Source organism: Grus americana, chromosome 1, assembly GCF_028858705.1.
Source record: "Grus americana isolate bGruAme1 chromosome 1, bGruAme1.mat, whole genome shotgun sequence".
Taxonomy (NCBI): domain Eukaryota; kingdom Metazoa; phylum Chordata; class Aves; order Gruiformes; family Gruidae; genus Grus; species Grus americana.
The window spans coordinates 189,317,465-189,343,858 of record NC_072852.1 but is presented as its reverse complement, the minus strand read 5'-3'; the positions used below and the strand labels follow the sequence as shown (position 1 = coordinate 189,343,858).

General features: G+C 42.9%; 1 long non-coding RNA gene across 2 annotated transcripts; it reads right to left on the bottom strand.

Moving 5' to 3' along the window:
* Window positions 1–2,539: 2,539 nt before the first annotated feature.
* LOC129214759 (uncharacterized) lies at window positions 2,540–26,030 on the bottom strand. Of its 2 annotated transcripts, none has more exons than XR_008579801.1 (4): window positions 25,770–26,030; window positions 20,912–21,089; window positions 4,856–4,989; window positions 2,540–3,512 (listed from the first exon to the last, which is right to left on the bottom strand). It is a non-coding gene; the product is annotated as an uncharacterized LOC129214759 (long non-coding RNA). The 2 variants fall into 2 exon arrangements; XR_008579799.1 differs by having other exon boundaries at window positions 25,630–25,781.
* Between the last annotated feature and the right edge of the window lie 364 nt (window positions 26,031–26,394).

Below are 26,394 nucleotides of genomic sequence, written 5' to 3'. Positions count from 1 at the left end.
AATCCAAGACCCAGATTGGTCTAGGCACAGTTGTAGCTTTGGAAAAATCATCTAAAAATACCCCTGAAAACCCCAAGCCTTGCACTCCACAGTGACCAATAGGAACCATGAGCCACAGCGATGTGTCTGCACTTCTGCCTGCTTCTGCACCAAATGCAGGAGGTGCCTCCAGCTACCCAGCGCTTGCAGTGTGCCCCTTGGGATCTGCCAAAGTTGCCTAGAAAGGCAGGCCTAGGCTCACTCTTTTAATAATCTCAGTATTTTATAGTGAAAATACTTTTTTTAAAAAATAAATATCCTAGTGACTACACATTCACTTGGGAAGCAGAGGACCAGGCTCCATTCTCATGTCAATCTGAAGTCCACTCACTTCTCCCCTCTCTTCCTGCCATCAAATTGGTCTCCAAGAGCTATTCTCCCCCATCAGCATATACAAAACAAAACCAGCAAAAGCTTCATCCAGAACGGAATAATATATGACTTTGTAACCTAGCAGACAGGCTCTCATGACTATTTCTTTTTTAACCCAGGGTCTCTTTGAACAAAAAATTATGAGCAGTCTTTGGAGCACAGACCAGCCCTGGGGTGCACCGCACCAGCTGAACACCCTGACCCCGAGTAGCCTGAGTCATCAACCCTCTTGATTTTCATTCCAGCCATATGAATCCCACATTATTTGCAACACCGTAACACCACTTCAGTAGGAAGGGTTGGAAGAGCCCTCCCACACAACCTTATTTTCAAGGGCATGATTCAAGGTACTCCCCAGTTCAGTAGTAAATGTGGTTCTGAACACCCTCAGGCTGATGACAGTGGTGTACCCAGCTTTTCTGCTCCTTAGTCATAGCATCTAACTCACAAAATAGTATGTAAAGGCATCGAGGCTGGTGGTTGGGTTTGGGTTTGTTTTTTTTTTTAAATGAGGCAAGGACTGCTGATGGTGAGCACGCTCCTGTCTCATGTTTGCTGTGCAAAACACCCCTCAAGTAACCATGAGAAATAGTTGGGAACATGGTGCAACCAAAGACTACGTGGTTCTGTCAGCATCCAGAGGCTTTCTGGGACCAAAAAGGAGATGATCAGATGAGAAACCTGCTGAGAGAGTGAGTTTGGGGAATCACAGATTTAGTTCACCTAAAACCTACCGAGATGCCAACAACCTTATTACAGATCTGGCACAATGTGTTTCTCTCGTATTCACAAGAACGGTTGTCCTCTTCCAGGGCACCAGCACTTATCAACAAACCTCACCCAATCGGCTGATGCAGGGCTCCAACGCTCATCCTTCACCATGGCTGTACTTTTATTTTGCTGGAAGCAACCAAACAACTGGCATCAGGGTGTGAAGACTCTCTAGGGCAGCTAGTCTCCTAAGAAGCTCAGCTATTAGGCTGCACTGAGAGCAGCATATGGTTTTTTGGCTAAAAGGTCTTCAAATGAAATAACTTTTTCCACATGACTTTCAGAACCTTGTTTTGTCAGCAGAAAATAAAAGCTCAATATTGTTATTTAGGGATTTTTTTATTATTATTGTGTCAGTAATTTTTCTTTGCAACTTTTAATTTTTTTTTTCTTTTTTCTGCAAACAGCTATTGTGCTTTAAAGCCTTCTCAGTTAAAAGAACTAAAAAGTAACTTTCAGTTGTGATCTTAGACAGACACTGCTGAGCCTTGTTTAATTGGTCTGGATTTTGTTGCTAAATATAATTTTTAAATGAATACCACATCTTTGCAAGGATGGTAGGGGAAAGAGTAGAAATACTGTATTATACAACCTGCTGAAATTCTTTGTTACTGTGGTGTAACATGCCACTGCATTAGATTTCCCCTCTCCCACTGCATACACATTCGGACACATTAGGAGGCCAAATTGTTTTAATAATTGGAGAAACTTCTGTTTCTGGAATTATCCTGCATTTATATCATTTTATGGAGAGCATTATCTGATGATAAATTTCTAAGTGAAAGATGGGAGAGTCCAGCAAAGGGAAAATGAAAATAAATGTGGCTCTTCTTAATTCAAAGGAGTTAAACTTGCATCTGTCAGAGCTGAACTTGTCCCAGAGTGAAGGGGAAACAAGATAAAGGGAGAAGAGAACCAAATGAAAGTGAAACACAGATATTTAATGGGAAGTTGCTGACCAAGTTTAGAAATGGGGGAATAGGATTGCCAGTTTCAACATGCAAAAATATATAGCCATCTCAATTTGGGCATAACCCATATGTCTGAGGCATGCAGGTAGGTGGCAATTCTACCAGTACTTGGTGAAATATTAACAACACAAATTTGCCCCCATTTTCAGAAGAACAAGAAAAGTGGATTGTTTCTCTGATGGACTCCTGTGACAAGGTAGAGGTGCTGATCTCCCCCAAAGTTCAACAGGCTCCAGACACTATGAAGCACAGGGTGCCCAAGGAGGAGGAGGCTGACACAGACACTCTGAGACTCCAGAGAGTTTCAAGGGGCCAGAGGAGGCTTTCTATGCGTAGGTTGTCATGGACGTGGCTTTGGGTGTTAGATCTATACGATCAAGATGGCAGGAAGGGGATCTGAGACAACAGTGCCTCCATTCAGAAAAGACACCTTGGACATTCGGGAAACAAACAATTTAAAAAGACAGTTTGAAACCATAGGCCTCCTTTTTCATGATAAGGGTCTGCTGCCATCTCCAGCTCAGTTGTCACCATTGCTAAGAGTCTCATGGCTTCAGTCTGGTGAAGTAAACACCGTGATCTTGACATCCCAAATGGCTCCACCTGCACTGCTGCCCTGACTGACCTGAAGGGTAGGTGTGAGGCTGAGGCAGCCAGGAGCTCTCATCACCCACCTGGAGCAACACCTAACCTGCCAGGCTGCAGAAATCCCACTGTTACTCCCTGGGAGGCACTTAATCTCTGGCCAGGGTTTACAGTGCCACCCAAGGGCAACTCTACCTGCGGTGCAGGCAGCTCCAGGGTTTCTCACTGGAAAGGCTGGAAAGGCTTGAAGGCACGTACAATCCTTCCCAGAAGAGTCACGATAGCGCAAGGGCAGGAGGCGTGTGCCGACAGCCGGAGCAGAGCCCGCACGCAGGCAGCCCTGAGGCTCTGAGCACAGCGCTGGGAGTCAGGATAGGAATATGTCCCTCGCTACGGAAATGCAACAGCTGCAATCCCTATCCTTTCTACCTCTGTGACCCAAATCACCAGTTAAGAGATCATGTAACACACCTTTACTCCAACAAACCGTCCTCGTGATCGTAAGGAGGTTACAAAGGGTGGATAAAGTAAAGTAATGCACGGTTCGGTACTATTTATAAACAGATTTGTCCCAGATATTTTAGAAATGTGCATGAAGGAAAGAGGTTTGATTATTTCTTAATTGCACAGGTAACACTACCAGGAATGAAAACAGGGCTCAACAGCCCTGCTCTGAATATTTTTGCAGCTGAGTGGTCAGACCATATTTTGTGATTATGGAAAACAGGGAGAAGTTCTTTCTTCTTTTCATTTGTACCATCCTCAGCGGTGCTCCTGTGAAAATACAAGACAGTCGTGAATTACAGGGGTGATAAAGCAGGGCTGCCATCGGATGGTGTGAAAGCAGAGCTGGAGATGGACAATTAATCCTTTTAACAATGTTTTAAGTCAGGCAAAACAGAGCCTGGGATTACAGCATGGAAAGAGAAGGCACATTCAGGAAGGTCACCATTTCATTTAACTAATTTGAGGTCAGGGCAAGGTAGGGCAGCTGGACAACAGAAATGGAAAATGTTCTTTAAATGGCTTTATTAATCATGACAGGATCTAGTGCTGAGAGCAGGAAGAGAAAAACATTATTCTTTTGACTAGCATCTTAAAACAGTCCCATCTTGAGTAAATGAGTATTCCTTCAAGCCATGGATAGTGAGGAAGACTTTGAAGCAGATTTCTGGGACATTCATAGCTGCTTCTTTCATGTTTTTCTATGTCCACAACAGAAATAGTAAGGGGCACTGAAGTCTATACTAGTAAATATAGTAGTAAATTTAACATGCCAAGGACCAATCTCTGGCCCTGAGGGCAGCAGGCTGCCAACAACCCACATCTGTATTACTAACTTCACTTACTCTCCAAAATGGGATGGCCACCACTAAACTGCTTATTTGGAGTTTCTTCCCCCCGTGCTAACTCTGGACCCACCAGCCAGGAACACAGGGTGACAGTTGATCTAAACCAAACCCATGCTAAGGACTCTGCTAACAGTTTAGCACCATGGGCAATCACTTCCCGTAGTCAAAGGGACTGGAAATATGGAGCCACCATTCAGCAGCTATCAATAGGCAGGATCCCACCAGATCTCACTTCGAAGACAGCTTACCCTACAGACAAATTTCATTTAGCTCAATCATCATCCCCTTTGCCTATGGTTAAGGTGGAGGAGCTGGAAGTCTTCCACCCTGATAATTTCATGCCAGTGGAAACTTCCAGCACAACGTCCTACCCTAATTCCCTGACTGATGATGTAAATGGCTCTTCTGGATCTGAATTTATAGTGAAGACTAGTCGGTCTTCTGGGAGCACAGAAGTGACTGGCCCTTGCCCTGCTTCTGCTCAGGAGTGGCACGTGGAGGAAATGGGGATGGGGGTCAGCCAGTGGGTCTGCAAGTGTGAGAATCACTGACTTTTAAAAAAAAAAATCTGCCTTTAAAAGGAGATAAAAAGGTGCCAGCTGTTACCGCACCCCAGCGGTTGCATTAGCAGTGCTCTGGTCCCACTTTCAGGGGAAGGACCCTGTCCCAGCTCCATCCGTGGAGTAGGGCCCATCCTCCAACAAAGCCTATTTATTCATCTGTTAAGGGTTTGGCCCTCCATGTTTAATCAAGCAAAGCACCTACCAAAGAGACAGGAGCTTTCCTTGAGAGGACTCTGCAGGATTTAGGCCTTTCATTTTAATGGTTAACCAGCTCCAAGCCTCGACCTTCAGCAGGGCTGAGGAGATCCGTGCAGATGGGAGACTGCTCCTTCTTTTCTTGTGGTAAAATCAAAAAGAAAAAGAAGCTCATACATCATAAAACGTGACAATTCCCAGAGCAGTTCTTTTGGGGCTCCTTCTACCAAAGAGTTGTAGCGCTGCCAGGCAAAAGGAGAAATGGTCTTAATCACCCGAACCCTAGGCAAACACTATATCTTTTTTGTGAATCGAGTTTAAAAAGAAGTTATGCAGGAAGGACCAAGTCAAAAACCACTTTTTCCAGATGTCAGAAAGATTGAAACACACATGAGGGAAAAAAGCAGTGTTACGAACTTTTAGCTTGATATATCTGGTAGGTGAAAGAACTAATGCTGTAAAGAAAATGTTTGCATAGTGCCGCTGAGTCTGCTCTAGACTATAATACTGGTCAAACAGCACTTTCACCAAATGTTTCTTAGCCATGCTGCTGTTTGAAGAGCAGAAAGTACAGGGAGGGGAAGAAAAAGAAAAATCTGAATGTGAACACAAAGTTCTATTTACTGAGATAAAGATTGAAGAAATAGATATGGATATAGAAAATGCTCTTGAAATATGTTCCTTGTTATAAATAAACCATGTTGCCAGCACTTAAATAAAAAAAAATAAAGTAAAATCCCTGTTGAGAGTCACAGGGGAGCAATACCATCGCCGGAATATCTGCTGATGCAGCTGAACTATGCTTAAGACATCTGCTGAGATGAAACTACTTTGTGGCTGGAGGTATTAGGAAAAAAAGAGTTACTTCAACAAAAAAATAGCCAGTGTGTGAAAACAAAACCACACCAAAATGTAACAGAACGTGCACTTCTACAACCGTGGCACCGCCATACAGTAGTTATTCCATCAATCTGTCTGCCTTAGAAGCGAGGCAAAAGATTGTAAAACAGGCTGATAAATGCAGAAACCTCCCCCACAGCACCACTTTCCACAGGAGTCTCAGATCCTGAACGGAGTTGCAAGCTATTAAGAGAAAGCAAGGGTCAAAAATAAACGGGATTTAAAGCCAATTTATTCAAAATGAGCACCTCGTTCGCTTTGCCGCCGAAGCGCTGAGTTCAGACCCCATGAGGTCTGCCTGCTGCTCCCCGCTGCCTTCGTTAGCACCCAAATCATCGGGAGGAGCGCAGCTCCCAGCAATCGCCCCAGGTCAGAGCCGTGCCACCAGCTGCAGGCAGGGAAGAGCAGCGCGGGCAGCCGGCAGCTAGGCATTATCGATACTGACATGCGCCACTTAACCAAGGGCGTGTTTTAAAAATAATTTCCTTAACTTGGATCGCCTCTGACTTCGGTTTGCGAGCGATTTGACGCTGACTTCGCTGCAGCTGATTCTTTAATGGCTGGAGCTACACCAGACAAACTGCTTGACCAGAATGGACAGAAGCAACTTGTTTTAATTAAACTGGTTTAAAAGACAGCTTCAGCAAAACACGGACAGTTTCTGCGCACAAACCAGACCTTGCCTGTTGAGGCTTGCAGCCTTCCATTTAGTTTTTATAATGAATACAATTCTCTGCACTTCTTTTGTAAGGAAAGTAGGAATTCAGGTTATTTTTCACTTTAGTTTGAGTATGAACTCTTTACTCCTACTTTTTAAAACACTGCATAATGATTATTAACCATAGGTGAGAGCTTCAGGCAACAAGGGACAGACTGGCAAATCTAATGCATGCATACATTGGAGACATAACTCAGGAATGCTGAGGAATAGGTATGCCCTCCAAGTCTAAACTCTCACTTGAAATAGCAGAGGGTTTCTGTAAATCCTCCTTCTCCACCCATTCCCTTCTCTCAGGTTTCTTCTCTTCCCATCTAAAATTATCACAACTGTCATGTACAGCTGTTGTCTCAGGTGTCACTCAATAAACATCTTCACCCCAGCCTCACTATTTTCCCCGAAACGCCTCCCACCAGCATTTAAAAAAATGTTTGCCAGCCACCATACTTAGAGTTTCCATGTTCCCCTTTTCTACCAGTCTAATAATTTCTTTTGCCTCAGTTCTTGGGTTGTCATGGGTTCAAAATATGAATCAACTCCAGGGTTACCTTCAAAGTCTTGCTACGCCTATGTACTTGAAAGATTTGGTATAATACTGCAGCAGGAGCTATACAATTTTATTCAGGAGCAATTTAGCATCAAAATTCTATTCACTGAGCTCCTTACTTGTGTGTTCCTTGTGTATGCCTTGGACAGATCCCATGCATCTTCCTGGGGTTGTGGGTCAATCTCAATCTCTGTTCTTGATGCTGTTCTGCCATACGTAAATGGCCAAATGCTTGGTGGAGTGGGGTAGAGAAACCAAATGACCCACGTAGCAGGGGCCATAGATGTGTTCTAGTCCCCATGGCACTGTGTGGAGGAGACTGGTGCCAGCAGGAGATGCTCTGTGTCACACCTGTGTCACACAGTGGTGAGGGCACAGCATGGGAAAGTCAAGATGTGCACTGAAGATTCTCAGTAGAAAAGGACTGGGGGTGGGTGCATGCCATGGCCATTGGATAAAAGAGGCGCATTTCCCCTGTTTCCCAGGCTGGTTTCCACATCTAGTATTTTTTCTCCTTTGATTTGCTCATTAGTATCAGAAAGGGGAAAATGTAATTTCTTCTGATATGAGATATTCCACTCAGTCCAAACCGCATTCAGGTTTTTACTTCAGAAAAAAAATGGGAAAACTGGGTGAAAATGCCAGGTGAAGCTAAACCAGCTATGCTACCTGATTTTATTCTTCTAGAGAGACCTTGGTGATCAATTGAAAACCCAGTTTCTCAAACAGCCCTAACTGGTATCCTTTTACATGTACAGAAGTCTCAGGCCCTGGTGTCCCAGATGTGTGATGCATTGGACAGCCATGAAAGGGTCATGAGCTCCAAGAAGGAGGATCCCCCTGGATTCACCAGCCAGTGGCAGCTTTTCTTCTGATGATGCAGTACATGAAACTTTAACTCCCTGCTAGAGCATTTTAGTGAATTTACAGATCAGAAAATGCTCAAAGTCCCCTGTTTATGTGGAAAGAGGTTGTAGTCCCTCCGATTCACCTCTGGTCCCTTAAGTTATAACTCAGTAACTGAGGTACCCTTCATTAACACATGCTTGACAGACAAAAAAGATAACGATGGTCTTGTCACAAGTCTCATTGTGGCTGCTGCTTTTCCTCACCTGTGTTGCTTTCTGGTCCTGTTTACTGGGAAACCTGACTCATCTGCTACTTTTGTAGTACAGAGTAATGCAGAGTTGGGGGATTCCATGCTCAAAGACTTATTTACATTTTAATTGTAACCAGCATGGTTTGGACAGGGATTTGTGTGTGTGTGTGAGTGTGTGTATGTGCACACTCTCCTGAATGTAAGGTAATGCTTGTATGGTAGCTTTTGCAAAACAAAATAGTAAGGACAAAAATAAAGCTTCTGTGTGGGTACTTAGAATTATCTCCACAAGCTAAATAAGCTGAGAAAGTACCTACTGTTTTTATCACCTGCTGATGAATATGAACTTGAGAAACATACTTGCAGTTGGAAAAAGTATACAAAAAAGCATCTCTCTGAGATCGGAAGAAACATAAATGTTAGCCATCCTAAAATTATTGAAAGAAAAAAAAAAGAGACATTTGGTATTAGGTATACCTTTTTGGTCACAAATGGAGAATAGGTGATAACATGATGCAGATGGTCTGTATCATGCTTTGATAAACACTTAATAAAAATGCTTCAAGCTCTCCCACCACCTAATAAGTGATACACAGATGGTCTTGGCTTAGTGACCATTTCAATGAGGCCAGTTCAGTGGGATTCAATGTTAAGTGTATCTTTATTGGTTGCTCACACATGTTCCAGTTCCATATATAGTCCTTTCGAGCATCAAGTACCCACTAACTTAAATGGCAATCCAGAACACAGACAGTTTTGCAAATCATTCAAGGAGGTTGTACTTACAACCTTTGCAGGAGTGCATTCATGTCGAGAATAACTTATGACCTAAGATAACTGTTCCAAAATAAATTCCTTCACAACAGACAAGTGATGTCTGACATCAAACCTTATAAAAATAGTTTTCCTCCTTTCTGAGAATCACTGTAGCTAATTTTCAATAGCTGCTTAGAAGCATTCATGCAGGGAATACGTATCGTGTTCATTGTGAGTAGGGTACATGCTAATCTCTCACGTTACAGAGCATCCTATCCCAATGGCATATTCTTCACTCACCCAATGCTCCAGTGAGGAGAAGAGAAGGGTCTTTATACAACTCAGTGCTGGAAACTGGAAAAATAAAAACCAGCGTAAAACAAACAAACGATGCAGAGCCAGAGATGCTAAGAATTTCCATTAATATATATGTGCTGGTCTTTTCCACCCAAACAAGTCTCCATGCTACCATAGCTATTCAACTGATTTTACTTCAAAAGATATGGGCAGATCTGCAAAAATTTTTCCCTGCATTTTTGTGGCTTTCACCCTTTCAACCCATTTTCTGCTACGGAATTAATTTACAAACAATGTGTGTTGTCCTCCAAGTAACTGTATGTGAAAGATACCCTGTGCGATGAGGCATCTCTTACCATTAGGGCCACCCAGTCTGCCCCCTGGAGACATGGCCTTCTAAAAACTGTGTTTATGTTTCCATTTTTATATAGTATTTGAAGCTGTGAATTTTCTCTTAAACGCTTGGCATAACCTTTTCATTACTCCATGGTATACTTCTCACACAAAGTAACAGGCAAAGAAGAGAAAAATATCTGAATGTATTTTTTATGGTGTTTATGTCACAGAACATCTGGTATTAGCTTTGATTTAAATATCCTCCTAACGTGCTAGAATTTGTGAAATTATTTTGATAAAGAGCATTTGGTCTACATATCGTGATACATATGATAGTAGCTCAGTAGTTCCTGAGAATTAAATTATACCATTTTTCGACAGAGGAAAAATTTTTCAGCAGCATTGTAGGTGGGGTCTAGTGTCACGTACCTAGGCCTAGGGGTCAAACCACTGGTATGAAAAAGTTTAAACCATGACAATCTTCCACCATTTTAAGCATGTTGAGGCACGTGAATTTGTTCACAGAAGCGCTGTTTCAGACTAGGATAAATATAGATGCCAGACACGACTCCACACTACTTTTACTACCTCTGTAATGAAATTTAGGGAAAAGCATATTCCCCTGCACTCCCAGAAGTTCATAACAGCCTTCCTGATGGGTCTGGTCCTTGGAGGTGCACGTTTCCCATGCAGCATTTCTCAGCCTTTCCCCGCAGCTTTGCTGGGAAGTGCCTTGCTTGGACCCTCTGAGCAAGCTCTTGTTTTCCTGCAATAAATAATCTCTGCTTATTCAGTTCCACTTAACTTCACAACCCCCCTCTGCCCTCTTACTTCTGTCCTGCTTCTGTTCCTGCCAGCTGTCCCCAGAGTTATTACTTCGCCAGCTGAAGTCCACCTCGGTCTTCCCCCAGCACCTCACAGGCAGCCCAGGGAGCAGAAAACTGCACCAAACCCCCTCCCTAGCACCCATGTCCCCATGCAATGAACATGCTGAAAGCTGTTGAGATTATTCAACATATTGTTTAGACTAATGGCAATTAGTCCTGCACCAAAAGCCTCCCATAACTGCCAGTAAGAGACCAGTGTGGTTCAAGTTCACGGTTCAGAGTAGGGAAATGACTAACGTCAGACAAGCAAAAGCAATCTTTCTTGTGTTATCACTGTAGAGGAAGTTTCAGGGGGAGAAAATGAACTCTGCTTTTCAAACAGAAGGGAGAGACAGGCAGAAAGAGTATTTGCAAAGATGGCTCATTCTGGAAGAGGAAAACGGCATTTAGGGTTCGCAAAACTAGCATGCAGTATTTGGATACAAGTAGCCCTGTACCATATGGATATAAGTATCCCTAATAGTCCAAAAAAAAAGGTGGGGATTCAATTGCTGGGTGCGTTGCTTGCAACCCGTGTTACTGCAACAGAGCTGCTCCAGACAAAAGTCCATACATGGTCCTTGCAAGGCCCTTCTTACTTCTTCTTATGGACTTTCCACCTCTGCAGCCAGAGGTCTGCAAAAGTCCTCTGAAGGGCCTCAAGTCAGCTTCCGCAGCAGGATGAACCAGTTGCTCCTTCCTCCTCCTCCCCAGGGCTGGTGTGTGGCCCTGGTTTCGGAGGTGTGTGGAGGCTGTGCATGAGCAGGGACAGCTGGCTGGCGGCAGCGCCCTTGGGCCACCATGGAGCAGGCACCAACCAGGACAGGAGTGCTGGCAGAAGCCCCGAATGCCCATGGCAAGCTGTGGTGCACCTGGCCAGGTCAAGGCCCTCAACCCCCAGCATTACAAACAAAGCAGAAAATTGGGAATCTTTGTCCATGCTGAGTGGTTTTTAAGCCTGCGAGCTTCACATTTCCTAGCTTTTCTCCACGACTGCAACAGCTAAAACTTCACTTCCTCTTATTTGTTAACCAAAGCTCGACACCTGTCTTTTAAAACTGAGATTTTAATTCCCCCTTGTCCCCAGCTAGTCTCTCCCTTCTCCATCTCCTTCTCCTCCTCCCTTACAACACTCCAACACTCAAATTTAGGAAGATTTATGCTCAAGCTGCTGGAGCTGGCAGCAGTATATTAGGAGCAGAAGGTGGTATTCGAGTAAAGGCCAACACAGCGTAGAATTGCAGAGCTGGATGCAAGAACAAACAGAAAGGAAGCACCTACCATAAGGTACTTTGCATCAGAGCTGGCTGCAAATTTTTCATCAAAGCATATTTTCATTGAAAATTGTTCTTCTTTTTTGGTTTAAGACAAATTCTCCATAAGAAGTGTCTGCTTTTGCATTTTGCCTTAAAATAAATGAAGGCTACCAAACAAAAGATATTCCAATCAGCACATATTCCAGTTTTCAGCCAAATTATTTTTGACAAAAATCTGTCATTTCTCAGGGGAGAAAAGAACCTTTTTTTCATCCAGTCCTATTTTATAAGCCTACAGTATACAATGCCTATTGTTTTCTGTGTTGTTAAACCTCTTACCATGGTTCAGTATTGCAGCTGGCTGTCATGCTTGTGTTTGTATATTGAATATCTGTGGGGTAGATTACTTCATCGCTTATGTGTATCAATTCCCCATTTGGAAAGGGGACATACCACATCTTGTCTGTTCAGCTGATAAGCATAGTGACTACTGTCTCTCACTGTGCTTGGGTACAGTGCCACTTAAAATGGATCTCCAGTTTCAATGGGCACTAATGTTGCGCTAATGTCATGCAAACAATACAAAATAATAGTCTTATTAAATAAGTATCTTCTGATCAGCTCCAGAGCAGGCAAAGAAGCACATGCTCAGGTTTTTCCCCCCCCCCAGAAACAGGCCTCATGAAGCAAATCTCCCTGGTTCTCTGACAGTGGCTGATGTTCATAAATCTTTGTATGTCCATGCTGTTTGCCGAGCACACAGTGAGGACAGGGGTATCATGTGGGATTATTTGTGCACTAGTGATAAAAATCACATTGATATGAGGACAACTCAGCACTCATCCCTTACCATTCCTCCAACAGCTCCCAAGATTATTCTCAGTCTTTTTTTTTTTTTCTCCTTTCTCAGAAGGATTTTATTTTTTCACTGCCAGTAGAAATTTCCATTACATAGTAGTGCCATTGCATGGTAGGTGCTCTAAACATGCTTGCCATCAACAGATCTGAGCTCAAGTTCACTGTGGAGAGGAACTGTATTTGCAGGACTGTCATCTATGAGTGGTCTTCCCAGAACAAACCAGTTTAAATTTGCTGTCCAACCCCAGAAGAAAGAAGCTGGCAGAAGAGGTCCAGAGGGGCTCCAGCAGTGTTTGCATGTCCTGTCCCCACTACAGCTAATGCAAATGCTGCTTGGGTGCAGGGCAGTTGGAGGTTTTTGCCCAGTCGACCCTTCATACAGTGACCGAATCCTGAATTCTTAACACTGCCACCGTGTACAGTACCAACAGTGTCTCCAGCCGCTTGTGCCATGCTGGGCAAGTTGATCACGCAGCATTACTGGCAGGCAGGTATAATGCAACACAGCATCACCTACGTCACAAAAAAGGAGAAGTTCTAGGAACAAAGATGAGAACTGAAGTGAGGATGATGCAGTCTGCTCACTTTATTCTTTTCTGTTTTCAGGTCCTGAAATGGCTCTTCTGATGGCTTCACCCTGAACTTGAACCCTTAGACAATAAGTAGTGCAGACCAAGTCCTGGAGGTGTGCAGAACCAGTATGATTTAGGACTCAGCTCTGAACAGACTCTGCAGTAGTATGGTGCAAGCATCTGGATAGCAAGGGATGTTACAGGCATACAGAACTCACTGCCTTCCCTGTGTGTCTCATGTCTACGTATCTGTAGCAATTGCCTTTGGTTGCATCTCTGAACTTTGCCTAAGGCACGTAACACTCATGAATCTGCAAAATTGGACTAGAAGTCTCCAGAGAAGAGGATTACCCAGGAGAATTTTAGTATTTCCTGCTTCCAATTGGGCTGGAACCAACACAAAAACAGCATAACAGTATTTGGCTCTTGCGTGCTTAGTCCCAGCCAAAAGGCAGGAAATTTAGAGGTATGTAAAGATGAAAAAAAATGATGGGAGATTGGGGTGAGGAACAGAGCCGAGCTTTTGAGAAACTAAAAGGGGAAAAAAGATTCAGTTGGGTCGGTTCTTATTTGTTTCTGAAGCATTTTGCTAACCTGCAGGACTAGGTCCTCCCCTCTGCATGACACCTAGACTTTCTTAGAAAAGAAGAATCCCTAAAGGCTAGATCTGGGGGCTTTGGCACTGTTTTATACCTCCCCGAAACAGAATAAAACTGCCAAGTCAGACTGGGATCTATCCCAGAGTTTGTATTAATTAAATTATTTATTTAACTGATAATTACAGGCTTCCTGGGCTTGACTCTCCTTATACTCACACGAGTACTGTTTGGAGACCTCTACTGAATTCAGAGGAAAATGTAATCTTCTCACTGTTCTTCAGCAGACCTGGCAACTGTTAGAAAGTCCATAGCAACTCTGCATTATTACAGATCCATGCACAAATGTAGCATTTCAGACAGAAACCACCTATCAAGATGAACAGTGGGAACTTGCTTTGTGTGCATGCCTGGAAATGAAGCGTTTAGATGTAGCACTGCAGATTTTTGCTGCTTGTGACCTTCATCGCCAGCACAACAAACTGCACTTTGTCAAGGGGAGGGCTGGATTTGTACATCTATGTGGCATGAACACAGCCTCTCAGACTGCTTGCTGGCTGAGTTGTATAGTTGCATGCAAAACAGAAAACCAACCCTTTCAGTAGCAAGCAAGGACTCCAATAGCAATCAGAAGGCATCCTGAGCAGTTTGTACCTGGTTACAGCAAGGTGGTCATGCAGATTGTGTGAAGAGCCCTGTGGTTGAGGAGGTGCCCAGCAAGGTGCTACGCTAGCCTCTCTGGATCTTGAAGCAGTTCAGCCCAGTTGGCACCACACCATACTGTCCGCATCAATCAGCAGAAAGCCTGCTTGAGGACTGCTGCTCTACAGTCAGAATTGCCACTGGCTTCTTCTCCCCCCCTCTCTGATACACTGGAAATTTATGTTCTTAGAGCCAAATCTACATAAATTCTGTATTTTTGCCTTTACTTTTGGGCTACGTAATCCAGTGTAGGATGGCAGCATAAAGCTCTCATGTGCCATAACCTGTCATATTAACTACCCTGAGCTATTAATGATAGTTCACACTAGGAGATGAAGGGGAATCTTGTTGCTTTTAACCTATACAAAGAGCTTAAGTGCAGCTCTTCCCCTGAGGTTATGTCAAGTGACCAGCGACTGAGGCTGGTGGGGCACCAAGGCTGCTGGGGAATTTGCTTTTCCAGCTGGGAGAGGAGGTGGGCAAGGTGGACAGCTCTGGCCAACACCACTGGTAACCTGGGATGTCCGCCGCATGCCCAGCCCCGAGCAGTGGGCAGTGTGGTGGCGGGACCTCTGTGAAGCTCCTGCTCCCGGGTCTTTCCTTCCCACAGCCCTCTGACAGATGGGACGACTGATAGCTCTCAGCTGTTTATGTATTTTGGTATGCAGCTCAGAAATTTGGCCATCCTGCTCTGGTGAGTCAGACCACATATATCTTGATAACTGGGGATGTTCATCGACTCCTGAAGAGAGGGAGTAATCTAATTAGGTTCTCACTAGTCATAAATCTGGAATAGTCACAGAAAATTTTAAAACCTGATCATTTCCAACTGTGTTTCATATCCCTGGAAGATAACTGCCTAAATGTTTGGGTATTGGTCATCTAATTAGATATATATTTACCTGAATCCATTCCGTTGTGGGGAAAAAAACTCATAAAAATTGGTCTTGAGTGATAGCTTGCTTTAGTTTTACAGCAGAGTCACCAAATGAAAAGTCTTTTAAAACCTACTCCAAGCCCAGTTTTCATCCAACAAAGAAGGGCCAAGCTCTATGAGTCTTTGAATACCAGGAGTCAAGTTAAAAAAGAGACTGCATATAAAAAAAAAAAAGTGCCTTGGTTTTAGACTTACAAATAAAAGCATAAACACCCTTGATTTAACCTTCCTGTAGCCTCTTACTCACAATGTGCTTACACTGTCACCCAAATGCTTGAACAAAAAAGCTTTCCGCCATGGCAGTGACCTTCTCTGTGTTTTCTGCAGTCTTGTGCCCCAGATTCACGTTTCAGGAGCACGATATAACTCCTACTGCACATGCTACCAGACCACCCCATTTGTAGTTTTACTACATTTCTGTCAAAGAAAATGGCAATGGCTTTGCCTTCAGCTGTCTCTTTTTACTGGCGTCTTAACTTTGACATCTTTCACCACTTGGTGCTTAAGAGGTTTCTTATAATTGAGAAAGGACAAGTCTTTTTTTCCATGAGCTTGTGCTGTGCAGGTCCCACTTGGTTATCAATGGCAGTGTTATGAAAGTTCAGCAAGGCTAAACACTGGATAACTACTTACAGGCTTTTTTGGCTCAGCAAGTAAATCCTTCAACAGTTCTGCTTGCTTACTCTGCTATCCCATTAGACAGGATAACTTTGGGGCTAGACAAGAATGGTTTTCACAGTCTTATGCCTTTGCAGGCAGAAAATCCTGAGTGTTTAGGGTGCATTTCTTGCAAAGCCCAGGTAACACAGCCTCTTTATGCACAACAGTTTTTCCTTTTCCAAAATCAAAATACAACTGTGAGTGTAAATGATCCCAAGGACTACAGCAATACAGATAATAAATAACCATCTCCCCCTACCACATACTCTAGGGTCCAGAAAGCAGGCTGGTTGTTGTTGCCACTTCTTCTTCATCTTGGGGAACACCTACCTCCTTCTCCTTCAGAACACTGGTGGACCAGGGATACAGAACTAGATCTATTGATGGCTGCTTTTAAGGGGAAATTCAGACAGCATCATACCATGATCTCTTTGGCCCAAATTAATCTCACTTAAACTCCAGCTTAGCCTCTGTTCATCTTTTGACCAAAGCACTTTTGGGTTCCAGCAAGAGCTAGGAAGCCCTTGATTTAGACATGGCAATGTCTAAATTCTTACCAGGATGAGGCAAATTGGCATTGACAACAGCAGTCCATCAGCAGTCTTGCTTTCCTTTTGATAAAGGACCTTGGGACCGGGCAATAGATTTGCGAGTTGCTAAGGACATGAAGGAGATGGTTTCCGCAACCTCACTACTCTGTACAGTGTTTCTTTGGCATAGTAAAAGCTGTGGATATGCACTGAGAATGAAATATCCCTTTTGCTCATTATATCCCACCTTCAAACTTTACCAGTGCTTCGTACACTCATTAATTTCTGAATTATCCCAAAGTCAGAATATTCAGATCCTTTTCTGTAGCTTGCAACCTGACCTGAGCATTGCGCCTGTTACTTCTGCAGCTCACTCCCTGTCACTGGAAACTCTCAGCTGGAGTCAAACTCTGTTGAAGACCATCCATGGATCCATACCCTTCAGCTATTCTGCTTACGGATATGACCGTCCTTTCTTTCTTTTTCCTTTCCTTCCTGTTCAAGCTGTTCCAGCTCCTCAGCAGCTTCTATAATCTTCTTTCTTCCACCCACTTCCTGTCCCAGCTGGCATGCCCAGTACCCTCTCTCTCTAATGCACTTTCCCTGTGGGACACCCCATTGTGTCACAACACCTCTTTTATCATCTTTATGCTGATGACTTCTAAATCTTCTCTTCCCCAAACCAATTCCTCTCGGCTCAGGTTCCCATCTCTGATATTGCCTCACTGACATCTTGCTGCTCCCTCATGCTAGCTGGCAAGAACAGACCCGTTTCCCTCCCCGTGCCCTCTTCATTCTCTCAGCCTTTCCTCTGTGCAGAATTTCTACAGTCTGGACCTTCTTCATCCTCCCCATAGCCAATAGCCCTATCTGGAGGAAAGTTCACTTGATGTAAGCCGCTGTTTAAACTGTCGTGGCTATGTACAAAACCAGATCCTCAGCATCGATATTATTTCACTTAGAAGGATCTCTGTCCAGGTTTAGGGTTTTCAAAGAAGTGAAAATGGAATTAGGAGAAGGATGCCACATAGGGTTTAGTGTTGTTACAGTCCTCTGTACTCCCATCTCACCCCTCTTCAGCCCACTGAGTAGCAGAGATCACCCTCCCCTTCCACAGCCTGTGCATACTCCCTTTCCTCCTTGAGGACCCCCATGCTTGCATGAAAAGCTCAGGTATGCCCATTCTCTCTTTTGAATGCTATTTTCATAGCCTCAAACTCATCCTTTGTATCTTCTAAATTTCTCTCTTCTGTTTGGACCCACGCTACTAATAGCAGCTCCTTTACTGACCGCTTTTCCCTTCTTATAGAAACGATAAAAAAAATGTAAAAAAAAATCAAGGACTACAGAAAAAAGAAAAAAATTGTCCTTAACTAAAATGTAACACATTCATTTTAACCCAGTTTCTTAGGAAAGACAAAGTTAACATTTTCTTTATTATTTTCATCTTTTCTGCCATGTAATAGAAGACACTGATTAATTTCAGTAAAATTTGACAGGTAGAAAGAAACCTCAAAATATTAAGTTCCAACAACTTTGAAATTTTAAGTAGTGCAGCTGAAGCTATAATTTCAGTGACTGGGAAATCAGCAGCTAAAGTGAGAAGAAAAACCCAAAACAGCCTTTGTGCTTATGGAAAAGCTGCAATAAGAGCTGACCATCTCTCAGACCATACACTATTTTAATACTACTTACCTAGGTTTCCATTTCCTACCTTTAAGCCATGTGTGTCATTTGTTGGGTTGGGTTTTTTCCCTCGTTTTCAGGGAAAGCACTGATTTCACTTGTTATATACTTTTATTTTCCCTTTCAAAAGCCAAGTATCTGGTCATCCTAATAGTCTTGTGGGGAGTTTGTCATGCATCAAGCTGCACAAACTCACAAACTTGGCCTTAATTTTTAGACCGTTCACATACTAATCTATTGTTTCTGCAGAAGTCTGATATCTGGTAATAAATAAAAAAAGACATCCAAATGTCACATATTTCTTGGGGCTGAAATAGTTCTGGAACTGATCCATTAGTAGAGTTAACTTTGTGTTATCCTTTTACATTACAGAGCTGAGAGTACTTCCAATACATCATGCCCAATCACGTGAAGGAAAGCAGATGCTTGTCATTTCTTTCCTCACCATCTTGCTGGTACATAAATACCTTTCAAACATTTGTCTCCCCTTTCTCCTGTGCTAGGATAAGACCTCTGTAAAAAAACCATGGTTTGTCAGGGTGCCATGTGTCTGCTATTTGCACCATCAGTCCAGTGCAATAAGAATCCAGCTGTGCTGGGGTCAGAGACACTTTGTGCAGGAACAAAGGCAAGGCATGAACTAACATGGTGTTTGCAATTGCCCTAGTCAGGAGCTCAACTAAGAGAGTGAAGTCCTTGACATAAATCAGAGTACCATGTATACTGTTCCAATCTGGTTAATCTGGTACCTCACAACAGTCACATATATCAGTATAATGTTTGCCTGTGCTAGAAAACCAGATCATGCAAGAAAAAAGACCCTTGAGAGTTCAGGCTGCTAACACACTGTTAAATATTCAGCACAGGCAGACACCATCATGTTTAGCATTGTGGCAGCTGGTCAGCCCATGGGCTTAACCACAACCAGCTGATGTGGTGTTAAACACAAAAGTCCCTGTCTGTGTTCAATGTTTAGCAGCATGTTTAGCATTGTCTTAGTTACCAAGATTCCTTGGGGTTGTGTTTTATCATGATGCAATTTTCCAGTGTGGAAGGGCTCCAAAAGGCTAGCATTTTACAACCACTGGAACATAAGTCAGAATATAAAGTGTCAAAGAGGAATAGATGGGTTTAGCCAGTATGCTTGGCTTGTGGCTATTCAGGAGATCTTCCTCCCACACGTGATGTTACCACAGGTGCAATCCTGGGCAAAGAGATCCCTGATTTAGGAATGAGGCACTGATAGCAGGTATTTTCCTCTGCAGGGTCCTCCTTTCTGGAGCAGCCTCCACCCTCTTTCTATGGAAAACCTCAAATTGACTGACCAGGGGGCATCCTGGCAAGATGCATCTATTTTCTTAGGTTTTTATTGGAGATGACAGGTTGAGCGAATCAAGATGGCAAGTTGAGGGAGCCTCTCGCTTTGGCACAGGAACTGTTGCAGTAGGGCAAATTAAGATATCTTGGATTTTTATCCGTAGCTGTGTGTATATTTAAAATAATTACCCAAGTGTGTGGAGTCATCCTGATGGGTGCTTTTTAAATAAACATGAAGAAATAGCAAAAGATAAACACATTATGTCATCATATAACTCCTGTAGTTTGAATTCTCCACTGAGTCTCTTCCCAGATATTCAAGGAACAGAACTATTCAGCCCCAGAATAAACTTTGGAGAAGTTTGGACCTGGGTTGACAAGCAAGTTTTGAATCTGGCCTCCTTTATTAGGAAATAAAGTCAATCTTTCATCAGAACATTCCTGAACTTTGAGAAATTAACAATATGATTCAAACAGGGTGTTGGACCTTTGTGGTGAGTTTTCTTCACCAGGAGGGATGGGTCTCAAGGTGACGGGTCTTCAGATTCTTGACACCGTTGCAATGCGATGGGTTGCAATGGGTTCTTAGATTCTTGACACAGGCTCCTTAATGAAGTTTGAAGTTCTCATGCCAAATATTGCAAAAACTGTCCAACTTTGCAAAAGCAAACCTTCAAACAATACATCTAGCTATTTCTTATGCCCTTCTTTTTCTTAATAAACAATGGAAACTTTGCGGGAGAGGAATCCATGTTCCTGAAACATTAACCTAAAAGTAAGGCACCTCTCACTAGTGGCATGTTGTCTCATAAAGGTGATTCAAATTTCAATGAAAACAAGTTATCTTAGAAACATGTTTTATAAAAAATCACTGAAAAAGTTGTTTATTGGAAAAAATATTTTCTACCCTTAAGTTTGCAACCATACTGGCTATACACAACAAGACAAAGCAAAACAAAATCGTTTTGACTCTGATATTTTCTGTCTTTGGAGTAAAACAGGCCAAATGATAGTTGGTGGCTTGATCCAAAGCCTGTGAATGACAGTGGAAAGTTGCCCATTCACTGCATTAGATGTAAGATCAGGCCTTACTATTTTAATGCAGTCCCAAGTTAAATGTAAATAAATTATTATCTTAATCTCTTTACTAGCTCCGTAAATTGGGCATGTAAGGCCCATGAACCAATATTTACATATTTTAGGAGATTTGTCTATAAATTACTATTGGTCATTACTCTCCTAACTATTTTTGGTTGCTGCTTTAGAAAAATGACCACTTTTCATGTACCTCTGCACATGCCGAAAATCTCTTACTTTGGGCAACTCTTTGTGAAAACCTTGACTGTTGGACAGTTGTCTGATGCAGATATAGCAAATTGTCTGCTCCATTTTGGTCCTTTTCAGCAAGCTGGCTGCCAGATAAGACTTACCACAGTGTGTTTGTCACTTGTACATCTACATCAATGTGACTGCAAATTCTGGAAACCGGAGCTGTTGAAGACAAACTCTTCTGAGAAGGGATGATGTTTCGTGCTTTTCAGCGGGGGACGAGTCAGACAGGAGCCAACTGAGAGAGTCAGCCACCCTTAGTACTGGCAAGAATAGGTCCTGCATGGGGAGAAAAGGAGCCTGTAGGCAAAGTTCTGGTTTTCTTTTGTTTTGTTTAATTAGCATCCCAATTATGCAGAGACAATGTCTGATTTATTGAGCAGTTGGGATATTATGAAGGCTTCTATCACAGAACTATCACATATACCATGGTGTACATAAAGGATATCGTCTCAGGGGCAGTTTCAGTAAGTGAAAGGGTTGGAAGCTATGTAAGATAAACAAGGCTGTTGTGTTTTTTTTCCTGGCATACCCACACTTACAGCTGCCAAAAAGCAGGCAAACTTTTGCCTCCAAAAATAAAAAGTGATTATACTCTGTCTAACCAAGTCTACCCTTAACTACACCACTGCCTATCGCAAAGAGGAGGACAGATATGTATTTTGTGGTATTGTTTTTGGAAAGTTTCCATTCAGGAGTTTGCAAGAATAATGTGGGTGTGTTGCTGGTGCGGAGCTGAGTGTCTCTGTGAGTGTGAACTCACGGTCCTGTAGAGCACTGCACTATTATCTTTGCAGCTTTCTATGGGCACTGGACACAGAATTTTTTTATTCACCAGAATATCACCAACTCTCTCTAAAGGCCTGATCCAACTCCACTGACATCTGTAGGAGCCTCTGCACAGACTCCAGTGCTGGCTAGGATCAAGTCCTTTGAGGAATAATGAACTTTCCCTAGGAGATCACCTACAATTAGCAAAGCAAGAGTGTGTGCACTTGCCTACATGTTCAACTATGTTTACCTGTCCTCAGACTGGTCCCTGTGATTCTTCTTCCACATCTGTTCTACCCAGACTTTTTCTGCATCACTAACAAGGACAAACTTTGGTCCAACTTTCAGACTCCTGTGCAATTTTGAATAGGGATGATATCATAAGCCCTGTGACAGGAAAAGTCTCAGCACAGCTGGTTTGCTGAGGTATTTCTGGCTGAAGACCAAAATTCTAGCCTCCCTTCATTACACGTGTACGTGAGCAGGTCTGAGTCCCATCAAAGGGTGTTTCACATCTGTTTCTCAAATGGTGAATGAATAGCCTCTTACACCAGACATAATTTAATCTAATTTTGTCTGTGCTACTGGCTTACTGCGTGATCTTGCAGAAGTCACTCCATCTCTCCATGCCTCTGTTTCTCACCCCATCCTTCTACACTTTACCAATTTTGCTGTTCAACTTCAGGAGTCAGGGCTTGGGTCTCACAGAGTGCCTAATGTGCTTACAGTATTCAGCCCCAAATGTCATTTGGAAATCTTGGCACCATCACAACACAAACAACAACAGCCCAATATGGGCGATTGCATGCTTTAATCCCCCAGTAAAAGAAGGGGTCCTGGATGTGTGTTTTCTTTGCACTAGCAGCTGAGTTATCTGTGTGCTGCTTCTGACTCATCCAGATATAGGTTTTAAAACCAGAAATTACAGGGTGGGATGCAAGTTGTTATAATGTGCCTGGCTGCACACTCAACTTCTTGTATGGTCTACAGAAGTATCCTAAGCAAGGCCATGTTCAATTTCCACCTGTTAGGCATACTGGCAGCTTGTCAGGGTCCCAAGCAGTTTGAATTAATTAACTAGCACAGCTACATTATCCATCTGGGAACTCTCCAGGCTTCACGTTCCAATATGCCCTTTTTCATCTCGATGAGAGGAAACACCCCTTAGTCACGATAGGGCACTGCATTGTGGGGTTTGGGCTCCATGGACACATCTCAGTAATTAAAACAAGAGAACAGCTGCAGGCTGCCGCGTAGCGCTTCCTGGGTGATATTGGCCTATGGACAGCAAACTGTGTCTCATCAGATTTAAAAGAAAGTCTGCTTTGCATCTGTGTTGTATGTAAATGAAGACACTTCTAATTGCATTTTCCACAGTGAAACCAAGCAACAAGTGGGATGATGCAGCGCTATTGACTTTTCTCAGGCAGAGGGTGAGGTGTGTATCTGCACTGTGCAGCAATACCTAAGTTAGCTACTAGTCAACCAGCCCAAGGAGCACCAAGCTCGGTCTGGACTCATTGACCTGTTCTGGCATGGAGAACTGCATCTGCCGTCCCGTCCTCACCCTTCAGAGCTGGGAGACATGTGCAGGAGACCAAATGCCTACACCATTTTAGATGACACTTGTTAGTCAAGGTCCTCTACAGCTGCTTCATCTCCTCACAGTCTTTGCAAGGTTTCTACGCAGCCTTTCCACTTTACTCCCCAGGAAGTGCTTAAGGCAACATCTTCTCTGCTCCAGCTTTCCCAAGAGGATGGGGAGAGCACAGGGACAACAGCTTTGATAACCCTCCTCTCCTTCTCCAAAGCAGAGGGGTCTCATCCTCCCCTGTTATAGAGCACTGCGACATTGCAGGGTAACACAGGGAGCAGGTCATTTCTGGCTGCAACAGTTGGCACCATCCCTAAATTTGGGCACTGCTGCCAGCCTGCCAGGCTCTTTTTTTTTTTTTTTTTAAACAGACTTTGAAGACACAGCAACAAAACCTTTTAAATTTCATACTGTGGATGGATATATTTTCATTAGCACCTGGTTAGTCACATAACATCCATTTTGCTTTGACCTAATCAAACATGATAAAAAAGACAACAAAACAAAACTGGGCAATCTACATCCTTAGTATGTGGAGGCACATAAAGTTTCCTGCTGGCTCTCTCAGTCCTTAAAGGAGGAAGAAGACACCTTGCTTAAGAAGATGTGATCAGCCCAGGAAGAGCTCAATGTCCCTGCAGAAGCAGCAGAATGATGGAGGAACCAAAGTGATCTCTGCCCCTCTTGGTTCCCTCCCACCTCTCTCGGCAGCCCAGGCAGATGTTGCAGGCAGATGTGTGTGGCCACTTGGTGACGTGCAAGATGCACAGGAGAGGTGGGCTGGATATCAGTTTTGTGTTTCCCTGCATTTCAGTTCCCTGCTAGCTAAATGGCAATAACGATGCATAGGCTTCCTGGCTAGTTTGTTATCTGGACCATCAATTATTTAGAGGAGATTATGTATGTTTCTAATACTTTTGGGCTGCTAACCAAAAATACTGTGCAAATTCCTGAGTTTGGGTCAAGGACAGAATTTATGTGACTAGTAGAGTATACACAACAATGTTCATGGAGATAGCAAATAAACCCCACCCCAACAACCCTAAGAATGGTCACAATTCTAACCCTGGGATAAACTGCAAGTTTCATGTATTTTCTTTGAGTAAAGTTTTCCTATAATGTTTCTCCATGTTGCAAAAAATGGTCACTTTTTCCAGGAAAAAAAAAAATTCTCCCTTGCTAACAAAATAATGAGAAATATTCAGAACAGCCAAGCCAAAAAGATGGAAACAAACTAAAAAGAGGGTTGAACCAACCCTCAAACTGCAGGTACAACTGTTTTGTCCAACAGCTATCTGTTCTCTAGACAGTGGCCCATTTCATAGATAAAACACATCTTCATTGTAAATATGTCAATTGTCTTTTGACAGGCCACAACTATCTTCCCACATCCCAACTGCCCCAAGCCATAGTGAAGACATAGCATTTTTTTAAAATTTCACCTATTGTCACACTTCTTAGGCATAGCATTGCTTTTTTCACTGTATATTACAGGTCACGTTTAGCACAACAAGGTAGTAAAATATTAGCCAATTATCACAGACAAGCAGTTCTGCCTTGCAAAGCCTTTTCCACATTCATAATTGCACTGGTTTAATTAAAGGTGTGTTTTAAAATCAAATTAGTTAAGCCAGTGCAAACACTGGAATCTATTTAAAGCTGGTTTGTATTGATTTAGCTTAATCTGATCAGGAAATGACTTAAACTAAATTGATACAGAGCAGATTTAAATCAGTCTGAGTGACCATGTCTTGCGCCAGTTTAACTAAATCATTTTAAAACCAATTTCGTGTGGACCATATCTCGCTGTTTTGCCAAGGAGCATGAGTTAAACGGTGAATGAAATAACCGGATAAAGGAATGACACTTAGGACCTGATTCAGCACTGCGATACTTCAGTGTAAGTCTACTGTCGTAGAGTTGTAGTTGGCCATAGTTGTAGTAGCACTCAGAACGGAGCATAGTTTGATAGTGCTTCCTCTACGCATTTTGTAAGGTTTCCAGCCCTTAACCAGGAAGAGCTATTCTGGACTTCTTTTTTTTTTTTTTAAACACCACTGTCAGTAGTTATCAGATACATTAATTTCCTGAATTGCATATTCATTTTTTCATTTTTTATTTACAATTTCTGAAAATTTCTATCATTTCAGGCCTAGAGAAAATAATATTAAACCTTACTTGACTCCTTTTAAGAATTATGCCTTTCTAATCAAGGCTGACAGTCTTTCCTTTCTTACACAAATGAGGTAAGTTCATTTTTATAAATAGTGCATTTCCATCCAAGACCTGCTCTTTTAATTCCACATAGGAAAGAAAGAAGGAGGGTGGGGGAGGAAAGGATATTGCATTTTCAAATGAAATCCCCCCCAATTAAATCCTACAGAAGCTTAAGGTCTGAGAGGGGTTTCTTGTGGTGCTTTTATATTGTAAATACTGAGGTTTTAGATTACTTACATAAGCTTTAGTCACCAATAGAGTTGGCTTTAAAAAAAAAAAGAGAACGCTGAAACAGCTGTAGCACTGTATATGAGTCACTTGGACCGTGGCAGAGATGTGAACACTAAGGTAGGAGTATCGCTGCTCTGCACGCTTACCGAGGCGCCTTGTTGTTGGGTGTACCTCCAGGCAAAAAATGAATAACGTCTGCTGGTCTCGTAATAAACGCTGTGCTGCAGAAAGCCAAGCAAGGTATATCAGTGACTTGTTAAAATGGGTGGTCACAAGTGTGCATGGGTTAAACAGCCCTTCCAGCGCTGTAGGCAGACAACAGGAACGGGTGCTGTGGAGTCGGATATCCGTGTTGGAGGGTCTGTCCTGGTGACCTGCAGGAGGGAGGAACAGGACACTTGTTCAACCAACGGAGATGGGCGGAAAGATGAACATAATATTGATAAATTGGGCTTTTTGGAGGCTTTGCTTGCAAATCAGCACAGATGGCTCTTTCACCCACACCCTAGCAAGAATTGTGATTTATGGCTGGAGGCAGCAAGCATGTTGCCATGAATTATGGCAGTTTAAGAAGTTCACATTTGTAATTGGGAGCTGGTAATTATTTACCATGAGATGTGATCATTACTGTCAGGTGACGATGACATTCCCCCGCTTCATGCATTCAGTAACTTTTTGAAGACTCTGCATGAACTCTTTGCGGGGGGTGGAAGGAGGAGCGCTGGCTTCCCTCCATCGCCGCTACCAAAATGGGCGTGTGTTTTGGCAGTA